This window comes from Chelonoidis abingdonii, chromosome 9 (genome assembly GCF_003597395.2).
Source record: "Chelonoidis abingdonii isolate Lonesome George chromosome 9, CheloAbing_2.0, whole genome shotgun sequence".
Lineage (NCBI taxonomy): Eukaryota > Metazoa > Chordata > Testudines > Testudinidae > Chelonoidis > Chelonoidis abingdonii.
The window spans coordinates 81,420,135-81,440,311 of record NC_133777.1 but is presented as its reverse complement, the minus strand read 5'-3'; the positions used below and the strand labels follow the sequence as shown (position 1 = coordinate 81,440,311).

General features: G+C 46.9%; 1 long non-coding RNA gene across 1 annotated transcript in view; it reads right to left on the bottom strand.

The window, feature by feature from the left end:
- LOC116816649 (uncharacterized) overlaps positions 1-15,750 on the bottom strand; it is a 198,522-nt gene extending 182,772 nt beyond the window's left edge. The window contains exon 1 of the long non-coding RNA XR_012656467.1: positions 15,599-15,750. This is a non-coding gene — a long non-coding RNA (uncharacterized LOC116816649). The remainder of the gene's footprint in view (positions 1-15,598) is intronic.
- Between the last annotated feature and the right edge of the window lie 4,427 nt (positions 15,751-20,177).

Here is a 20,177-nt window from a genome sequence, read left to right as displayed (position 1 = left end):
ATCGATGGTAGCTTTGGACCATGGACGCAAACAATCGATTTCGGGATCCCACTGTGGACGCGCTAAACCGATTTTATTAGATCTGTTTTGTAATATCGGTTTAAGCTAATTCGAAATAATCGTGCAGTGTAGACGTACCCTTAGTTTCTGTCAGATAACATCTGTTCAAAAACCACCCCCCAGAAGTGAGCTCATTTCCAGAAACTGTACACTTATTGCATTAAGAATTCAAATCTCTATGACCCTCTCAGTATCAAGGTGTTACATCTAGGACAAAACCAAGAAAGACTTTGAAAAAAGAATATAAATGCATCTCTTACTCTGAATATGCAGAAGTGGTAGCAAGTGAATATTTTCAAGAGTTCAAAAAATTGTTCTAGTCTCAAATTGGGACAAAAAGTCAAAATATTTTAAAGATTTGAACCTTTTTTCATTCTGGGTCAATTGAAACATTTCATTTAGATTTTGACCTTTTTCAGTCTAATTAGCTTAAATTTAAAAACAAATCTGAATTTTCATTTAGAACAATTTTGAAACTCGCTCCCTCCACTTTCTGCGTGTCAGGAAATTCATCAAACCCATCCCTGTTTCATGAAGAGTTTTGGTTTTGAAAATTCCCAACCAGCTCTGCCTGTAACATTCCCATTATTTAGCCCCAGTAAATCCTGCCTCCTGCTGCTATACCTAGGTCTCTCTCTAGTGATGGTGGAACGAATAGGATTTGCCTCGATGAAGCCAATGTGCATAAATTTTACACTACTAATCCTAGAGAAAATGAATGACCATTCAGGTAGTGACTTTTGGCTGAAATCACTGTAAAGCACGATATAAAGTTCTGGGGCTTCAGAAATATTTATTCGTAACAATATTAATTCACTCTGAGCACACAGTCTTGAGCAATTGGAGCTAAGCCAAGCAGTGTGACCGGGGCACAAGCCGACTGAAAACAACTTGAATAGAAGCACTCACTGAAGACCTTCTGCTATATGCCCATTGCCTGTATAGCAATTCCTAGTTCACCTGTAAACCCCAAGGAGATGATCTAGATTCTTGGGGCTCTGTCTGCTGGCAGCTCAGGGAGAGGTGCACTGTCTCTGGTAGGGAGGGGGAACCAAGGCAGACTCACAGTCTGCCCAGTAACCAATAGGGAGTGACGGGCTCTCCCAGGGAGCTCAGGGAAGGGGAGAGGCCATTTTTGAGTCAGTCTGGAGCCAACCAGGGCAAGGGTAGGACTGGCTGTGTTGGGGAGTGGTGAGTCCTAGATCTGCAGGCAGGGTTCCCCCTGAGAACTGGCCTCTAGGGACTGGAAAGCAAGATCCCTCAGCTGGGCTTTTCCCTCCCCACTGATGATTCCCAGTCAGAGTTTTTCTGGGGAACTTCCCCAGCCAGCTCCCTGGGTGAGACCAGTCCCCACATGGTCAGCTCTGCTCTGGCTGCTAGTTCAGGGCTGCTGCCTGCTGGGAGTGTGTCTGGATGCTGGGCTAGGAGACGACAGTTTGGATGTTAGTGTAGTTGGGTAATCTGCATCTTGAGCCCTGCACCACTTTGTGGCGAGGGGAAATCCTGGGACTGAAGCAGCCTGACTCCTGCTTGAAGAGGATCCCTGCCAGCAGAGATCAGCCCCTCTGCAGTGACCGAGGAGTCCAGAGTCATCTCTGAACCTGAGGATCATTCATGGAGTTTCTGAATGCACTCTCTTTTGGTTAGTCAGTTGGGGAACTTGTTTTGGGGACCCTCTATTCCCTGAACTGTGTGCTTAAGCCAGAGAATGAGCGTTTGGGGATTTTACAACCTGCTGCATAATAAATTGTGGAGGGACTTACCACCTCCTCCCACTTGAGAGTCCTTTGGGCTGTACTGAATCCAGACAGCCACACTGCTAAACCACTGCAGAGAAGAGATCGTGGTCATCGGTCATCAAGGCCCCAGCAAAGTACACGTACGAACAGGACACTGATTTACACATTTGCTACATCAGGTCCTGTGACTGGGGAAAGTCACGGGTATTACCAGCGTGGGACCCTAAGAATAGTGATTTAGCCTGTTATATTTGTTTCCTGTTTAATATAATTACTGTGTTGAATACATTGAATGTATTTGTGTTATTTCTTGGGAGTCTCCAACTATCTGGCAAGTAAGTGGGGGTTACCCTATAGTTAGAATTTTCCTCCCAATCTGCCCTGGTGACCCTGCCAGGAAGGAGCAAAGTGGGGATAGAGGCACTGTCAAATAAATTCATAGGGGAAAATAAAAAAGGTGCACCCTGCTGAGTGGGTGGCAGGATCCAGAAGAACCCAGACCTGTCCATCAAAACCTGTAAGCAGATTGGCATTAAAGAAGGTAACTGGATGGAGAGGGGGCACTACACACCCATGCCTGCCCTCCCACGTAAGAGAAGGGAAGTGTAACAGAGCGGCTTGCCCTTCTAATGGCCAGAGGCCTGGGGCCAGCCAACCCAAGCTATAAGCAGGCACACCTGAGCAGGAATCAGGGTAATTCCCGCGCTAAGAGCAGCAGGAAGCTGCAGAGAGATGCATGCTCAGGGAGAGACAAGCAAAGGATGCTGTGGCTGAGACTGCAGAAAAGCTGCTGTGAGCAGGAGGCTTTTACAGGAGACTGTTGACCAGGGAGAAGGGTTTCAGCCTGGAAGCTGGAGCAGAGGGATGAAGGCAGCTGAGGGCCCTGGAGAGTAGGTTCTACAGGAGCAGAAAAAGCCTCTAGCCAGGATGAGCTGATGGTAGCCTGCCAAGGCAGGGAGGAGCTGTAGAGAGCACAGTTAGGGGGAGACAAGCCGCCCCAGGACTGAGTTATTCTGGGGGTCGGCACCAGGTGAGTCCCCTGGTGGGCTGGGGCGGTTTGTTTACCTGCCACGTCCACAGGTCCGGCCTATCACGGCTCCCACTGGCCATAGTTCGCTGCTCCCAGGGCTGTGGGAAGCGGTGCAGGCTGAGGGATGTGCTGGCCACCGCTTCCTGCCACCCCCATTGGCCTGGGACGGTGAACTGCAGCCATTGGGAGCTGTGATCGGCCAAACCTGTGGATGTGGCAGGTAAACTGGCCCCGCCTACCAAGGGGCTTACCCTGGTGAGCCGTGTGCCAAAGGTTGCCGACCCCTGAACTAGACTCTGGAGGAAGGAACATTATTGGATAAAAAAGCTGTGTGGAGTTTATTGAAGCCCCGTGAAGGGGGAAACTGAGGCAGGCTGCCTATAGAGCGAGCTCAGGCCAAGAGGGGACATTTGGGAGACGTCCAGCCCATACACTGCCATAATAAAATAGCTTCCTAAAGGAGGACTACTGAACTGACCTCCAGTGTGGACTCCTACAAAACTGTGCTGTTGGGAGGAGATGCAATTCTTCCACACCTTGTTTAAGTCCTAGGGTATGATGAATTCCCAAGCGTCACGTCTTCTACAGCTATTCAGGAACAAAACACCATTGACAGAGACTGGGAGGCCAAAGAACAAAACATGCTGCCTGTGACAACTCTAACTTAAAAGAACCAACCACTTGTGATGGCCAGAAAAGACCATGTCCTAACTGAGGGTCTGACAGACATGGAGTTGCTTGGTGGTGAATATGGATCTGTGCCCCAAGATGTGTTTTACGTGTAGGATTCCTGAGGTGCGGGGTTGGGCCACCCAGTGACAGGGGGTGTGGGAGGGGGAAAGGAAGCCGTTTCAGGCCTGGGATTAAGAATCATTGAGGCTTCGTCTACACTGCCCAGTTAACCCAGGTGAGGGGTCAGCCTGGGCTTGAGCAGCCACACTGAAAAGCTTGATCTGAATTACTGTGATGCCACTGATACTGCGCTGCCCCCTATGTGTCTGGGGGCGGGGTGTCCCATGGCCCTTTGGGCCAAGAGACTAAGATTCTTTCCCAGCCAATTGTGTCCATTGCAGGAGAACTTGACTGTCCTTCAGGGGGAATTGTGGAAAAGCACTGGGAGACCAACAGCACTGGAGTGGTTTAGCCTGCATCTTCACTGTAACGTGTGGGGGTTCCTGTTCGAGCTAAAACAGGGCCAGGCCTCTAATCCACACTCCCAGTCTAGTAAAATAGCCTGGGTTTAAAGCAGCTACAAAACTAGTGCCCAAGTTTTTCTGTGCGGACTGTGGGGGCAGCTGGGCTAAAACCTGGGCTAAGAACCCAGGTTAACTGTGCATTGTAGACAAACCATTATTCAGCCACAAGTATATACTCCTTTTCTTTCACCAATGTAATTCAGAATATTAAAGGAGAACTTAATGCAAGTTTCAGTTCAGGACTATGGGGAGCGGCAGTCCGAAGAAGCTGGAAATCATTCAAGATGCTGATTGAAGCCATCCCTAATGATGGATAAAATATTGCTCTCCATCTGCAGTCCACAGGAGAGTTCAGTCCAAAGGACGGGTTTCGTACGACATGCAAGGCCCTTTAATGCAATGCAGAGACACAGTAAACAAAGCCAGAGACAGATGGGAAGGATCTCTCTGGTTTACGTTAACAAAGAATCAGCATTGTGGAGCTGAGAGAGGGATGAAGATTCACCAGACTCGATTTAGCCTGAAGTCTGACACACTGGTCACCAGATGCTCTAACAGGATTCGTTCCTGGGAGCTGTTCAGCCTTTTGTCTGTTTTCACTTTTGTTTAACAGCTGCCCTTTGGATTGTGCTACTTTGTGAGCTGTGGATGGACGAAGACGTTTCAGAAAACACACTCAAAACATTCATCTACTCTATTCTGATTCAAAGCAGCTTGGCTGGACATGTTCCTAGGGTTAGGAGAGTCTATGGATTGGTTTTTCGAGAACACAACACACCCCAACATCAGAAATGAGCAGAACTAGATATTTAATGAAAAGACCCAGAACTTTTGGGAGGAAATAAATTTTTCCAAGCAAATATATTAAGATGATAGGACCATATAAATGTCTCTTCCTACTAAACACCAAAACACACTGAACATTTGCAAGTTCCCCCAAGGAGCTTCACTCATTTCATGTCTTTGAGCAAGTGTTTAGAAGGCTGAGAAGGATGAGAGCAATCCTCCTTTGGGGAATTAGAGGGATGGGGATTCTGATTTGGTTTGTATTGTGCTGTGGAGCCTGATGATTACATATACAGGGATGGGGGAAAATATGCTGCAGTTTGGGTTCCATGATGATCTTGCAGCTGATGGCAGGGAGATCCTGGAACTTGGGAGAGGAGAGACGTGTACACTAGCTTTAGCTCCATCTTAACTTCACCCCATGGTTCACCTGCATAATGGACACTCTGAGATCTCGATATAAGGACACTGAGTACTGTTATCCCCGTTTCACAGAGGGAGAAACTAAGGCACAGAAGGGTTAAGTGATTTGCTCAAGATCCAGGAAACCTGTGGCAGAACTGGGACGAGAGCCTAGATATTCTGATTCCCGGTTCTATGCACTGAACTGTGTTAACCTCTCAGTCCTGTGCTTTAGCCTCACGACATCCTTCCTCTTAACAGAGCACTTCATAGTGTACATTTGCAACCAGGCTGAGGCCTGACTTTCCTGTTTGTGGGGGCAATTTGTGTCTGCACTTTGGCAGCCACAAAAGGAGCCAGGACTATCAGCAGGAGCAGTTGTAATTCTAAATAAATTTTCAACTGGAAGCAAGAAGATAAAGATGTAGCTATTCAGATTTGCACCGTGAACTGAACTGCGGGTGTAAACATGTGGATGCAAACTTCACCCACAAAAGGCAGGCCACTGTTCTGAAACATACTAAAAGCTCTTGCAACATACAAGAAGAAACATCTCAGACTGGAAGCCTCCTGGAGTAGCTAGTTCTCTCTGGGTTGTCTTTCATCACAGAAGTCTAAGGTTTCTGTTTCTGTGACCTCGATATGTCTGCAAGAGCAGTTGTTCCAGTGAAGTCGAGTTACCTCGGGCAAATCAGTACCTGCTGCAGAGTTCATACGTTTCCCTTTTTAAAGGGATTAAGTCAAGTATCTCTATTAAATCATAAAAAATAAAAATCGAATTCTGCCAAGTCTAATTATATCATCACCAACCATCTAGCAGAAGTAATCATCCTCTCTTCTATGCACCAGAGTTATACATGGCTTAACTTTACTGAGTCATGACTACAGGACAGGATAAAAGCTGATAAATAAATAAAGGACAAACTGTAAGGAGAGAGAGAGAGAGGAGTTATTTAAGAAGAAAAGAGGATATATGTAGGAATACTTGGACAAAATGAAGAAAGGAAAGGTTTAGGCTGAATATCTGGGAATCTTTACAAGTTACAAGTGAATTTATAGCGTAAGAAGTATTATAGCTCTTCTTATGTACAAAAGCCAAAAGGTTTGGGTAGTTTCTGTGTACAGAAACTACCCAAACCTTATCTACTTTCAACTTTTGTTACAAATCTGACACTCAAGCCAGGTTCAGCATAAGATTCATCTTCCAAGTGAATGCTGAGCTCTAAGATTCAATTTAAGAAAAGGGAATTAATGCTTCAGATTCAGACATAGTTGGGGACAGTTTTAAGGTGCAAGGTGCTTGTAACTTGGCATCTACTTTCGCATCCTTTTCATTTACACCACAGTACACCAGGGGACAGGTGACCTGCAAAGACACACAGGCCTTTTCTTGTATGCAGTCAATTTATAAGTGGCCTTTTGGGGGGAAGGGAGGGTGAATGAGAGAGAGCTCTCCGCTGGGCTTGTTTAGCTGAGCTCAGAAAAGCAAGCCTCATGATGGAAGGTCTCGCCTCCCATCTGGGCTGCAAGCTCTGAGAGGAGCCAGTCGGTCTGACTGCCACTAGCTTTTGCTTGCTTATAAATGCTGAGAACATCAGATAATCCAGGGATGTCAGGGTCAGCTGTTCTAACTGCTTTATCAGTCATAGATCACTCCCATGGCCAGCCTTGTTCAGGAGACAGATTTCAAATGAACTGTGTGCGTGTTCAGTGTACTTGGGATGCCGTGTCCCCACCAATGGGGCCTCTGCTCTTTGATGCAAAATGTTATTTTAAAAGTGCCACCCTTATTAGCTGCTCTCACGATATATCTGATGAAACCCAGAGGGAAAAGGCTGTAGATTAGCAAGCATAAATACAGCAGAAATCCAATTTTTTCCTGACTCTACACAACAGGAGAAGTCAGTTCATCCATCTCACAGCATGCTGTCTGTTCAAATCGCCTGGATCCCTTGCAAATAGAAAGAGATATTCATAGAGTTTAAGGTCAGAAGGCACCATTAGATCATCTAGTCGGCTCACCTCCTGTGTATCACAAGCCACAGAATTACATCCAGTTACCCCTGTACTGAGCCCAGCAACTTATATTTGACTAAAGCATCTATCTAGATATTGGATCTTCCAACTGAAGCACAATAACCCAAACCTGCCTCCTATTTCAGGGGGAAGAAAGGGGCAGAATTGATTTAAACAGGGGATATAACGTTGTGCTTAGAGTTAGTTCAAGTGCTTGTCCTCCTTGCTTCTTTTCCTGGAATGTGAAATGGGAACACGGCTGTGTTGACTGTGGCACAGGCAGCTATAAGACTGTTGTGATCTGGGCCTCTCTTTCCTGCACCTTTAAATATCTAAGGAGGCTGCCTGTCTGCAGGAGCATCTGCCATTTTGTGAAGCAAAATCCAGGCAGTTTTTAAATCTGACCAGATCCAGCAGCTACCAATCCACTGTGCTATACTTTTGATTTGAAATATATTGGGCCAATTTAACTTTTGGCCCCTTTACATTGCTCCAGTGGCCTTGAAACTGGCAGATGTGGCCACTGGGAAATTTTGGGACCCGATTCTGTAACCAGGTTACAGCCCCTTTGCACCCCTGTGGTGGCACATTCTTGGCTAGACATTTGCATCTAGATTCCAGTCCCTTTGTGCCACCACACACACACACAAAATCGGGATGCAAAGGCCCAGCACAGACTTCCTCCTCTGAACAGAATCTGCCTGCTGATGTATCTGCTGCAGCCTGCTCTTGCGTCTCTGTTTCCTGCCTTGCTGGTGTACGGCGCATGGCAGCGCTCTGCCCCAGGACACCAATCCCCCACTGGTGCAAGGCCTGTGTCAGTAGCACACTTAGAAGGTGCCCAGCAGCAACTCTGAATGGTCATCTGGCCATAACCTCCTCTCTGATTCTCTCCCATATGCTTTGCGTGAGGCAGGGAAGAATCTAGCAATTGGTGCAGCAGGCTTGGCTGGTGCACTGCTGTACTCCGGCGTTTCTTAGCTGCTGGATCAGCCAATGCCATAGATACCAAATGTGAGTTGGAGCAGCTCTTACAGCTGGGCCCCAAGCTGTTCTGCAGGGTGGAAAGGTCCTGCTCTGGCTTTAGAGCAGAGGTGGGCAAACTACAGCCCGCGGGCCACATCTGGCCCTCAGAACCACCCTGCCTGGCCCCTGAGCTCCTGTTCTGGGAGGCTTATCCCCGGCCCCTCCCCTATTGTTCCCCCTTCCCCGCAGCCTCAGTTCACTGCACTGCCGGTGCAACGCTCTGGGCGGCCAGGCAGCACAGCTGCAGAGCCCGGCCTGACCCAGTGCTCTGTGCTGCACAGCGGCGTGGCCAGCTGCCTGTCCTGGTGCTTTGAGCAGCGTGGTTGGGGCATGCATAGGGGGCCGGGTGGTCAGAAGGCGGGGAAGAGGAGGGTTGAATGGGGGCAGAAGTTCGGGGGGGGGCAGTCATGAAGGAGGGTGCTTTGGATGGGGCGGCGGAGGGCAGTTGAGGGACAGGGAGGGGTGGATGGGGCAGGGGTACTGGTGGGGCCATCAGGGAACAGAAGATGTTGGATGGGGCAGGAGTCCCAGAGGGGCCATCAGGGGGCGAGAAACAGGGGGGCGGTTGGATAGGGGGTGGGGGCCAGGCCACGCCTGGCTGTTTGGGGAGGCACAGCCTCCATTAACCAGCCCTTCATACAGTTTCTGAAACCTGATGTGGCCCCTGCTTTAGAGTGCTGCACAAGACTGGGTTTAAGCCATCTCTGCCTCTTCCTACCACATTCCACTCCTGTGCCCAGTCCAGTTCAATCGGACAGCGCGTCAGGTCCTTCTGCAGAGATTTGTAGAGAACCCTGATTTACTAGCACTGGAGGAAAAGCTCCATAAGCTAGTAGTATATGTTCTAACTCCAACTGGAATGGGCTGGATTTATAGAAGAATTGGAAGCCAGCTGCAGAAAGACTGAAAAGTTGTCTACCCAAGGAAACTGACCAGCAGAACTTCTGCAGTATGATCTGCTGCAGAAGTGGAGTAATTAGACCAGAATAAAGTAACTGTCATTCCAGGACAGCATCCATAAGGGGAATTATACATAGCCATAGCAGTGGAATTATACTGGTTAGTTTCCTTGGGTACAGAAGCCTGAAAGCGGTATGCTGGAAAGGGACTATTTTCCTTTGCAACCTAGCAAACCATGCCATGCCCTTAGAATGCCCTTGGGTGCGCCAGCAAAATAAACGGCTATTTGCAAAGAAAACCAATGATGCCAACACATGTTCTGAAAAGACAAAGCTAATACAAGGTGCTTAGCTCCCACCATTAAAAGGAAGGGAGCACAGATTACAAGGGAAGGAGAAGCATATAGGTGGTATTGAATGGCACATCTTTGCCTGGGCTAATGCCACAGACAATTACCCATCTTAAACAGTTCATCTCTTCTCATCTTAGGCACTCCCTTCTCTAGTCAGTCTCCCTCCCTGCCTCATCTCACCCTCTTTTCCCCCGACTGGTGTCTTGGCCCATTCAAGGCTCCTGGGACCGGCTGCATAACACACAAGACAGCTGTTACACATAATTTCCTTAATCTCATTGGAAATTCAGTTGGAATGTCTGATCTGTGAGCAGTTCCTCACTGCGTCGCCATTACACACTGAACGTGCAATTGTTGGCTAGCCAAAGGCAAGTAGGTCAGAAACATTTACAGTTCGTTCCAAACTTACACACATACACTCCCCACCCTTCCCTGATGCTCTACCCGTCCCCTGTCTTGGAGGTGCCTGCAAGCAAAGCACTTTCACTCAGATCTGTACAGAGTCAGCAGCTTTGTAATTGTAATGGACTCTTCACTACTACAGACCCCCCCGAAAATAGCCAGGGGCTGACAGTGAGTTTAGCCCACCGCACAACAAAGAGGAGACGCTCTGGTGACTCCCTTTAAGGTGCTTCCAACATGAAGGCCTAGTCACAGTCCTGTTGACATCAGTGGCAAAACATCACTGGATTGAACCCGAAAGCAGGGCCTTGTAATTGGGGAATTCATGCAGAGAGTTCTTGCTGTGCCTAAAACATGCGGTATTAGAGCCCCATCCCAACTGAGTGGAATCCCTTCAGTACCCCAGACCTAGCAGAACATTGGTAGCATGCACAGGACATGGTGAATATAACCATGTTGTGACCATTCTTGGCGCAATAGCTAAAGATGCGGTGAGAGCCTGAAAGACTGCCTGTGAGGGCGGTAGTCAGGCAGCCTTCGGTGGCACGCCTGCTGGTGGTCTGCCGGTCCCGTGGCTTCGGCAGTGGGTACGCTGAAGTGTGAGACCAGCAGATCACCTGCAGAAACACCGCCAAATCCGCGTGACTAGTGGACAACCCGCAGGCGTGCCGCCGAAGACCGCCTGACTGCCGTGCTTGGGGCGGCTAAAAACAGAGCCGTCCCTGCTCCAAATGACAATGAATTAGGACTAAGGGGAATGGATAATAATCACATACAATTAATAGGGTGTAAATACCAAAGGAGGAAGAAAAATTCTTTGGGTAGGAAAAGGTGGTACAATTAGAAGCAAATAGGATGGAAGAAAAGGAACATTTCAGATGCAAAGCAGGGAGATGTATGTTAATAATGGAATATCTTAGATGTGGAACAAACGCCCAAGGCAAGTGGTGGAAACCATGTCTCAAGTCAATTAAACCCAAGCTGTACAAATCCCTGGAAAATCAACCGTTGGGAACAAGCCTGGATTGGCCCAAGCAGATGAGATAAATGACCAGGTTAGGTCCTTCTCACCTCTAATTTCTATGAGAAAGTGAAACAGCAAAAAAGCCAAGACATCGCTTGTTTCCTTTCAGCTAGGCTGATTCAAACATGCTTTTGTGTCCATTTTTAATTAGTATGTTTGGGTGTGGTTCTTTAAACAGGATAGCAATTTTCACAATGACCTGCAGTGACATCGAAGACTGTACCAACTATTGTTCTTTTGAGAAGGAAAATAAACTAAGATGAAAGCCCATAAAATCATGGCATAGGACATTCAAAGATGGGGCAAGAACATTTATGTAAAAAGTATCTGGTATAGTATCCTCCAGGAATCTCTGGTCGATACGGGACAATGCTGACCTAACTGAGACAGGACTGGGTTTCAAATTAAATTATTTTTACTAGATTTTTATTTGTCCAGGCACTGGAAACAATCTCCAGTAACAAGTTTATGATTTTCTTCAGTTCTTAATTTAACAGTTATGCTGACTCTCTTGAGGAGTCCAGTGTTTTAGTAACAAAGTCATTTAAAATGAGCTGCTAAGGAAAACCCTGAAAAGAAAATCATGCAGTGCAGTATTTTGAGTTTCTCTGCTTGGCAGGGAACAAAGGCAGAAGTACAATTTGATTTGTTTCTTGGCAAAGGGGCAGTATTGTTAGCCTTAAGCTCTCCAAAATCAGAGTTGGGAGTCTCCAAAAAGGAAAAAGATCATGAGATTATTTTAAAATCTCCTGATTTTTAAGGCAAACAATCTGAGGTTCTTTTTCTTTGCTTTCTACTTTAAGAGACTTTAGGATGTGCTTGGGTCACATTTTCAAGCTTTTCTCTGCAACCATGAGGGGTAGAAAGTTATTTTTCTCTTTTAAATGAAAGCTGAGTCGGAGGGGTTCTCCAGGGGGCAGCCTGGGACTGCTGTGCCCCCCTCAACTCTCTTCAGCCTGGGCTGCCTCTCGCAATGCCTTGCTAATGACCAGTAGCAAACCCCTCAAGGTGCTGGGATCACCCAGCATAACAGCATGTAGAGCCCCACACCCAGCTAGATTGCATGAATGCTCCCAAAGCCACTTGTGAATCACACAGACAAAGGCACAAACAAAATCCCCCCAGCTCCCAACACTGTATCTCAGGAATATACCATCTTGCACTGCTCAAGATGAGCAGTACAAATTTATTAATTGATTCACCGCTTCATGAACGGAGAGTGGACATACATGAGCCTTTGCAAACCTGAGCAGATTTGCCACACACTTCATACAAACTCACTGGTAAAGAAATAGTAAAACAAATATATTTACTACAAAAGATAAATTTTAAGTGATAGGCAAAGAGTCAGAGTTAGTTACCAACAGAAATAAGATATAAGCACACAGTCTAAACTGTTGTGTATTTGGTTGTCATGGTTTTTGTTCCTATGGCAACTGAGTTAGATTATTAGGGGATAGCCCAGCCAGCTTTGGCTGGTTAGGCGAGCTCTGTGTCTGTAAATAAATGGTAGTTTTGTTAGCTGTCTGCTGCTGGCTCAAGTGATGTTCTTCCTAAACCGGCTGCCCAAGGATATACAAGTGGTGACGAGTAGAGGGGTTCCGGTGCTGCTTCCAGTAACAGAGGAAAAGTAGTCAAGTAAGAACAAACAAACAAAAAACTGCTGTTTGCACTGACTGTGAAAGTGAAACTAAAATCATGGCTACTCTGACCAGGCCACTGAACTTTGATGAGACTGTAGTGCAAAGGCATGTGTATACTGAGCGTTTTGAGCTTTTGTTATTGCAAATGACATTAGAGAAGAGAAGAAGTGCCAATATTTTAAGTGTTGTAGGGGCTAAACCCACTCCCTGCTACGCAGCTTACTACACCCGTTAGCCTGAGACTAATCTTACAGTGACATCGTGGAAATCCTGGGTCCCATTCTTCCCCAAACCATGGTAATTGCTGAAAGTATCGGTTCCACAAAAGAGACAAAAAGAGATGAAACAGTTTGTACAATTTGTAGCAATTTTAAAAAAGCTAGCAGAACACTGTGAATTTACAGAGATGTTAATGATGCCCTGCGTGACAGTTAGGTGTGGCCTGTACAGTGAAGCTATACAGAAGCGCCTACTGACAGAGCTCAACTTACATTACAGAGGCTGTTGATATTGCTGTCTCATGGAACTGGCTACAAGGGAGGCGCAATACATCGGTGCATCCCCTAGGGCAAAAGTGTCACAAGAAGCTACCACAAAACTGTGCAGAGTCAGGAATGTTACCGCTGTGGCACGCCGGTCACCAGGCATCAGAATGCTGGTGTAAGGACCTGGTGTGTCGACACTGTGGCAAAAGGAACACATTGAGTGTGCCTGTAAACAAAGAAAAAGAGGCCTGTGGTCTGGCCGACAAAAGAGGATCCCTGCATACCCTAGAGCAGACCCAGGAGATCAAGGTGACACTCATCGCAAGAGGAAGTGCCACTGCTGTTGTCTTGGGCGTGGGCTCACATGAATACTGGGTAACCCCATTGTTGGATGCAACCTATATGCATGGAACTGGACACCGGTGCAGCGGTCTCGCTGGTCTCTGAGACTGTGTATAAGAAAGCTACAGCATCTTCCACTTAAGGCAACAAAAACTGTTCTGAAGATGTATACAGGAGAAGCTGTGCCCATGTTGGGCACTATCGATGTTAAGGTGGAGCTCAACAGACAGGCTGCTAAATTGTCACTGTTTGTGGTGAGAGGTAACTACCCAGCCTTAACGGGCAGTCTTGCTTGGGAAGATCAGCTGAACTGAGCAGAAGTGCACAGATGACTAAGAAGAAACCAGTCTAACCCAAACTAAGGAAAATGCTGCGGTTTTGGAGATGATTTGGGAGTATGAAGGGAATCACTGTAACATTGAACATTAAACTGACAGTCCAAAAATATCTGAAAGCCCGAACTGTGCCTTGCCATCAGGCCAAAATTGAAGCAGACCTGGAGCGCCTGGTCCCCAATGGAGTCCTAATACCATTACCCATAGCTCATGGGCCACTCCTATCGTTCCAATAGTGAAGAAAGATGGCTCTCTCCGGATTTGCGGTGATTAAAGTCACTGTCAACCCAGTGTTGTGTGCAGAGCATATCCGCTCCCCACATCGATGACCTCTTTGCAGGCCTGGCTGGGGGACAAAGTTCAGTAAGATTGATCTGAGTCAAGCATATTTTACAGATGCATGTCGATGAAAAGTCCCAAGAGCTGTTGACTATTGTGACTCATAAGGGCTTTATCGATTCTGTCACCTACCCTTCGGAATAACATTGCTCCCACCTGTTCCAGAGGGTATGGACAGATCTTGTGTGGCTTGTCAGGAGTTCAGTGCTATCTGGCTGATATCCTGGTCACTGGAGGAATGAGGAGGATCACTTAAAGAATTTAGAGGCTACCTACAAAGACTGGAAGAGTATGGGCAGAAGTCTCTATAATGAGTCCACTACTGCAGAGAGTACTATCCAAAAACTACGGGACTCTTTATCGTTTCGGTTGCCAGAACAACTTGTGAGCGACAATGGCCGCAGTTCGTCTCTCAGGAGTTTCAAAATTTTATGAGCAAATGGGATACATACATCACGTCAGCACCATATCATCCATCCACAACAGATTAGCTGAAGATTTGTGCAGACAATGAAACACCTTTGAATCAGCAAGGGAAACACTCCATTCAAAAGCGTCTGGATACTTCTTACTTTCCTACAAAAAAAAACACCTTATGCTACGACCCAGGCATCCCCGGCCTTTCTAATGATGGGAGGACAGCTGCGCACTTGCTTTGATCTGCTGAACCTTCTGAACCCAACAAATTGTGCAACATCAGCAGCAATACAGTATCAGACGGGCACCCAGAGCAAAAGACGCAACCTTTGCCTGGGACAGCCATTTTTGGCTCGGACTTATACTTCCAGAGCTAAATGGGTCCTGCCATGATCTCACTCAAACAGGACATGTTTCCTACACAGTCCGGACTGCAGAGAATCTTACCTGGCGGCGACATGTAGATCAGCTGTTGCCAGGTCATGCCAGTCCTCAGCACCATCTGCAGTTGAGTGGTCTGACTTCACCTGCCCGTGAGACACCGAATCACGAATCACCTGTCCTGACTGTTCTCCTCCATTACTGCCGCGCTGAATATCCCTTTGCCCAGCACGAGCTGATACCACCTCCTCACCTGTTCGTGCTGCGGACCCTGAGCCCATGGTACTTTCGGGTGCAACACCACCAGAAGTTCGCCATAATCCACCTAGAGACAGAGGCCGCCTCATCGGCTGGATCTTTAGCTAGGGTGAACCCATGGTTATGGGGCAAAATCATCCCAGGGTTAGCCGGGAATGGAGGCGTGTACCCTCCTCTCTAGTCTGTGTGTTTTATTTAGGGGATTTTATTGGGGGGGAAGGAATATGTTGTGTATTTGGTTGTCATGTTTTTGTTCCTATGGCAACTAAGTTAGATTATTAGGGGATAGCCCAGCCAGCTTCAGCCAGTTAGGCGAGCTCTGCGTCTGTAAATAAATGGTAGTTTTGTTAGCTGTCTGCTGTCTGGCCTCAAGTGATTTCTTCCTAAACCGGCTGCCCCCAAGGATATAACAAACTCTCAACCCTATTAGACTGGGAAACAACTAGACTAAGCAGTTTCTCTCACCCCACTGGATATTGCAGTTCATAGTACACAGATTTCACCCTTGAAATCTGGGCCAGTCCCATCAGTTGGAGTCTTCAGAGTGTCCTTGTTGCTTGCACAGTAGGTGGGTGAAGGAGAAAGGCCAAGCCTGGCCCCCAAGTTCAGTTTTATACTCTCAGTCCATGTGCTTGGAAAACACAAGCCCAGGCATGTCTGGGGGCATCGCTGAGTCTCCAGGCAAGGTTGAGCAATTCCCCTGGTGTGGCCTCATACAGGCGAGTCATTGCATTGTACCTCCCTTGCTGGACAATGGTTGTTGATGGGTTGTTTAACACGCCACCCAACTTGCTGTTGTCTCTGGGGAGTGAATATCTTGCTGATTCCTTAATTTACAGCACGTTTTTGTGACAACCACACAACACAATTCTCATAACTCCATATGCATTAGTGATACACATGTATGGACAGAGAAATTACTTGCAGCAGATCATAACCTTTCCCCTGATACCTTACAAGGCATGCTTTATGTCTACACTTCCACTTTACAGCACTGCAACTTTTGGATGTGAAAAAACACCCCTCCGAGTGCTGCAAGTTTCAGCGCTGTAAAGTGGCAGTGTGGACAGTGCACTGGCTCCCAGCGCTGGTAACTACTCCCCTCATGGGGTGTTTTTTTCCCCCAGTACTGGGAGAGCTCTCCTCCAGCGCTGGTGCTGCTACTACACAGCCATGCAGCGATTGGACATTGCTAGTGAAGACATACCCTGAGATTTTAACCTAACAGAGCAGGGCTCTAAGAAAAAAGACTTGGGGTAAAATCATGAGAGAGCAAGTAACACCGAAGGTGACAAATGAACAACAATGAAAATGGAACTTTTGTGTCCCCTGAGCTATGGATTATTTCTTACGGCACGGACAGGTAGACTTTTACTGCACCACCAGGAAAAAATGACTCCCAACTGACCCTGCAAACAATTAAGGACAGTGCCCTAGGACTTAAGGATTTGTGCTGGACCTCTGCAGAGGGCTGAATTTCACCAGTAGGGAATGAAAAGAGGTGTGGAAAGAGCTGAACCCAAAAGAGCCGTTTGGAATTTGAATGTTCATTCGAGGATAACTCATCCGTATTACAGTAGAGCCGAAGGGGCCACCCGATGGGCGTGTCATCGTACAAACAGATAATAACAGAGTCCTTGCCTAGATGAGCTTACAACTTAAATAGGAAGAGAAGCAAAGGGTGGGAGGGGAGACAGAGCACAGACAGGGGAAAGGTCACGCAGCAGGTTAGTAGCTGGGAACAGAACACAGATCTCCTACCCAGCCCAGTGCAGTAGGCTACTGATCCACCCTGTCCTACAGCTTTCTAGTGCTACAAATAATGCAAACATACAGTAAAAACAAACAAACTCTTCTTCCACTGAATAGGAAGGAAAAACCAATAAAGAGTTAATAGGAAGAAGGAAGGAACTTACATTCAGCTGCAGGTTTGCTGTGGCCAGTCTGAGTGGGGCTGTAAAACAAATATTACTAGAAAAAGTAGCTTACAGTTTGTCGTCCTCGGAAAATGAAGAGTTGCCACTTAAGTAAAGTCTGAAGGGAAGGGATATTTCCCACCCCTTGGTAAGAGAAGTTTACAACTAGATTCTCAGCTGGCCCCATTCCACTGAAGTCAATGGAGCTATGCTGATTTCCACCAGCTAAGAATCTGGCCCCAGGTCTTTAAATTATGCCTTCTTTAGTACCCCAGTGGCTGGGCATACTTCTCCTTTCACTCCCACTGGTTTTACAACCATTTCAGCTTCAACATAATTTCTCCTGATTTACAGCTGTGCAAAGACAATATTCTACCCTTGCTTCCCCCTCCTGCAACCTCACAGAAGTGAGCAGAGTGGGGGAGAATTTGTTCCATCTTGTCTAACTTCTCCCACATGGAATAAGCTTCTTTCACCTTGTTACTTTCTGCCTAGGTAAGTAGCTTTGTTCCAATGTATTTCCCTGAGTAGTGTAACGGAAGAGAGTGATGTTCATCACCATGCACATGATACAATGTATTCTAAGTTCTAGTGCTGATTCAACTACTCACTTGCTGGGTGACCCTGGGAAAATCACTTCCCCCTCTAGGCCTCAGTTTCCTCACCTGTAGATACGGATGTATTGTTATCATTTATTCTGTGTCATTTCATAGCATCTAGGAGTCCCAGTCATGGACCAGGATGCCATTATGCCAGGGGCTGTACAAATCAGAACAAAAAAGACAGCCCAACCTAAAGAGCTTGCAATGTAATCATACCGACTCACCTTTGTACAGTGCTTTCCTATAGCATTAGGAGTGAGATCCTGGCTCTATTGCAATTAGTGGCAAAATGCCAACGGACATCACTGAGCCAGGATTTCACTGCAGAAGTTGTGTGTGTGTGTATTTTGGTATACATATAGAGAGAGTATTACAAGGGTGTTCTACAGATTATTTCATTGTGTTTACACAAGACCAGAGATTGAGATCCTTACCCACGCTGAGTGGCGCCTCACTCCTTGACTAGTTCTAACTGATTTCAGTGGCACCAGACCAGAGTTAGGTACTACTCAATTTAAGAATCACAGTTGCTAAAATGAGAATGAGGATTATTGCTTGTGCTAGTGGGTCATTTCTGCTCCGCTGTAGAAACCCATTTGTCCCCCTTTATTTTATAGGGGCACCTGGTTCCGACAACCCCCGCTCCTGCCAGAGCTGAGCATGCGGTAGGAAAGCACCTCCAGCTGTGGGCAGCCACACAGTATGTTCCCCCCTGGCCTGGTGATAAATCGGCAGCCCTCTGGCATTGCCGGCTGTACGTGCCTTGTGCACCTGCCAGCAGCACTTTGTTTGATCATACTTTTCCAGCTTGTAACAAAGAAAACACTGCTGACATCAGGGCGAGCACTAAGTGACTCAGCCAATAAATAATAAACACCGTTACCAACTGGATCTCAGGTATCATAATGAGAGGAAGACAAAGACTTGATCACACAAACAAATCATGAATGTGCTGTCATTTCAGTACCACAATACCTTGGCCTGCTGTCCACAAAGCCACTCCCTTACATGCCTCATCCAATGCCTAGGGACCAAGGGATATACATTCTGCCAAGTCAACAACAGACCTTGTATCTCTCATGATATATTCTCTTTTCAAAATCACCCAGCTGCTATCAATCGATCCTTTATCTATAGCCTCCAGCAGTCTTAAACATGTCCAAAAGATGAGCCTTTAAGCCAGGCTGAGATGATTTGCTTGCTAGCCAGACAAGTTGTTTTGTTTTTAAGTGTTATCCTTGGGCGATTGGTAATGGAACTGGGAGCCGATTACATTTAGGTCACAGTCTTGAGTTTGGACAAGATCAGCAGACACCCAAGGCTGTTATTACACTCTGTGGACTATTTGGTGACTTAAGTGAAATGAGTTGATGGGCTAAGTCAAATCTGCAGTGAAGAGGTACCTCAACGTATGAGCTACTTCCCCATCACCAGGTCCATCTGGCTCGGGACCTAGGCACTTTGGTGGGGAAGAGTCTGATGCAAAGCTCAGTTAAAAGGTAATAAAAAAAGGTAAAGGTAATAATTGGAGATATACCAATCTCCTAGAACTGGAAGGGACCTTGAAAGGTCACTGAGTCCAGCCCCCTGCCTTCACTAGCAGGACCAATTTTTGCCCCAGATCCCTATGTGGCCCCCTCAAGGATTGAACTCACCACCCTAGGTTTAGCAGGCCAATGCTCAAACCACTGAGCTATCCCTCCCCCCCAGTTGATGTCTTTAGAAAGACTCGTGTTGAATCAACTGGCTTTGGACCAACCCCACAAGTAGGTGGGATGTTCCCTGTTTCTCTCTCTCTACCGCCCAGTGAATGAATATTGGGCTTCACTCACCATGCCTTTCATGAGCACTACAATTTAAGTTAAAGGTCAAAACACTTATTCTCCTCATGTGGCACACGACACGAGGGCAAACTAAGCTGAAGTTTTGAATTCCCTCCTCCTCAGCTTTCAGCCAGCTTCTCTGCTGGTTTATTTCTATTCTAGAAGCAGAAGGCACTGGCCTGGGAATCGGACGATCCGGGGTCAGTTCCAAACTCTGTCACAGACACTCAGGCTCTGGGCAGGTAACCTAGTCTCTCCATGCATCAGTTCCCCATTGGTGAAATGGGGCTAGTGATATTCCCTTTGGCTGTGTGGATGTTGAGCTCTTTGAGGCAGGAACTGCCTCTTACTCTGGGTATTTTCAGCAGCTAGCACAGCAGAGCCTGGACCCTAGAACACAAATCACAGTTTTCCGTGGTTTTTGCCATGTGTGTAGCTCATTCATAGGCAGTCTGACCTCCTGTGTAATACAGGCCACAGAGCGTCCCCAAAGTCATTCCTAGAGCAGAGCGTTTAGAGTTTTTAGAAAAGCATCCACTCCCAATATCTAAATAAGTACTTTGCCTCAGTCTTTAATAAGACTAGTGAGGAGTTTAGGGATGATGGAGGGATGATAAATGGGAATGAGGATATGGAGGTGGATATTACCGCATCTGAGGTAGAGGCCAAACTTGAACAGCTTAATGGGACAAAATCGGAGGCC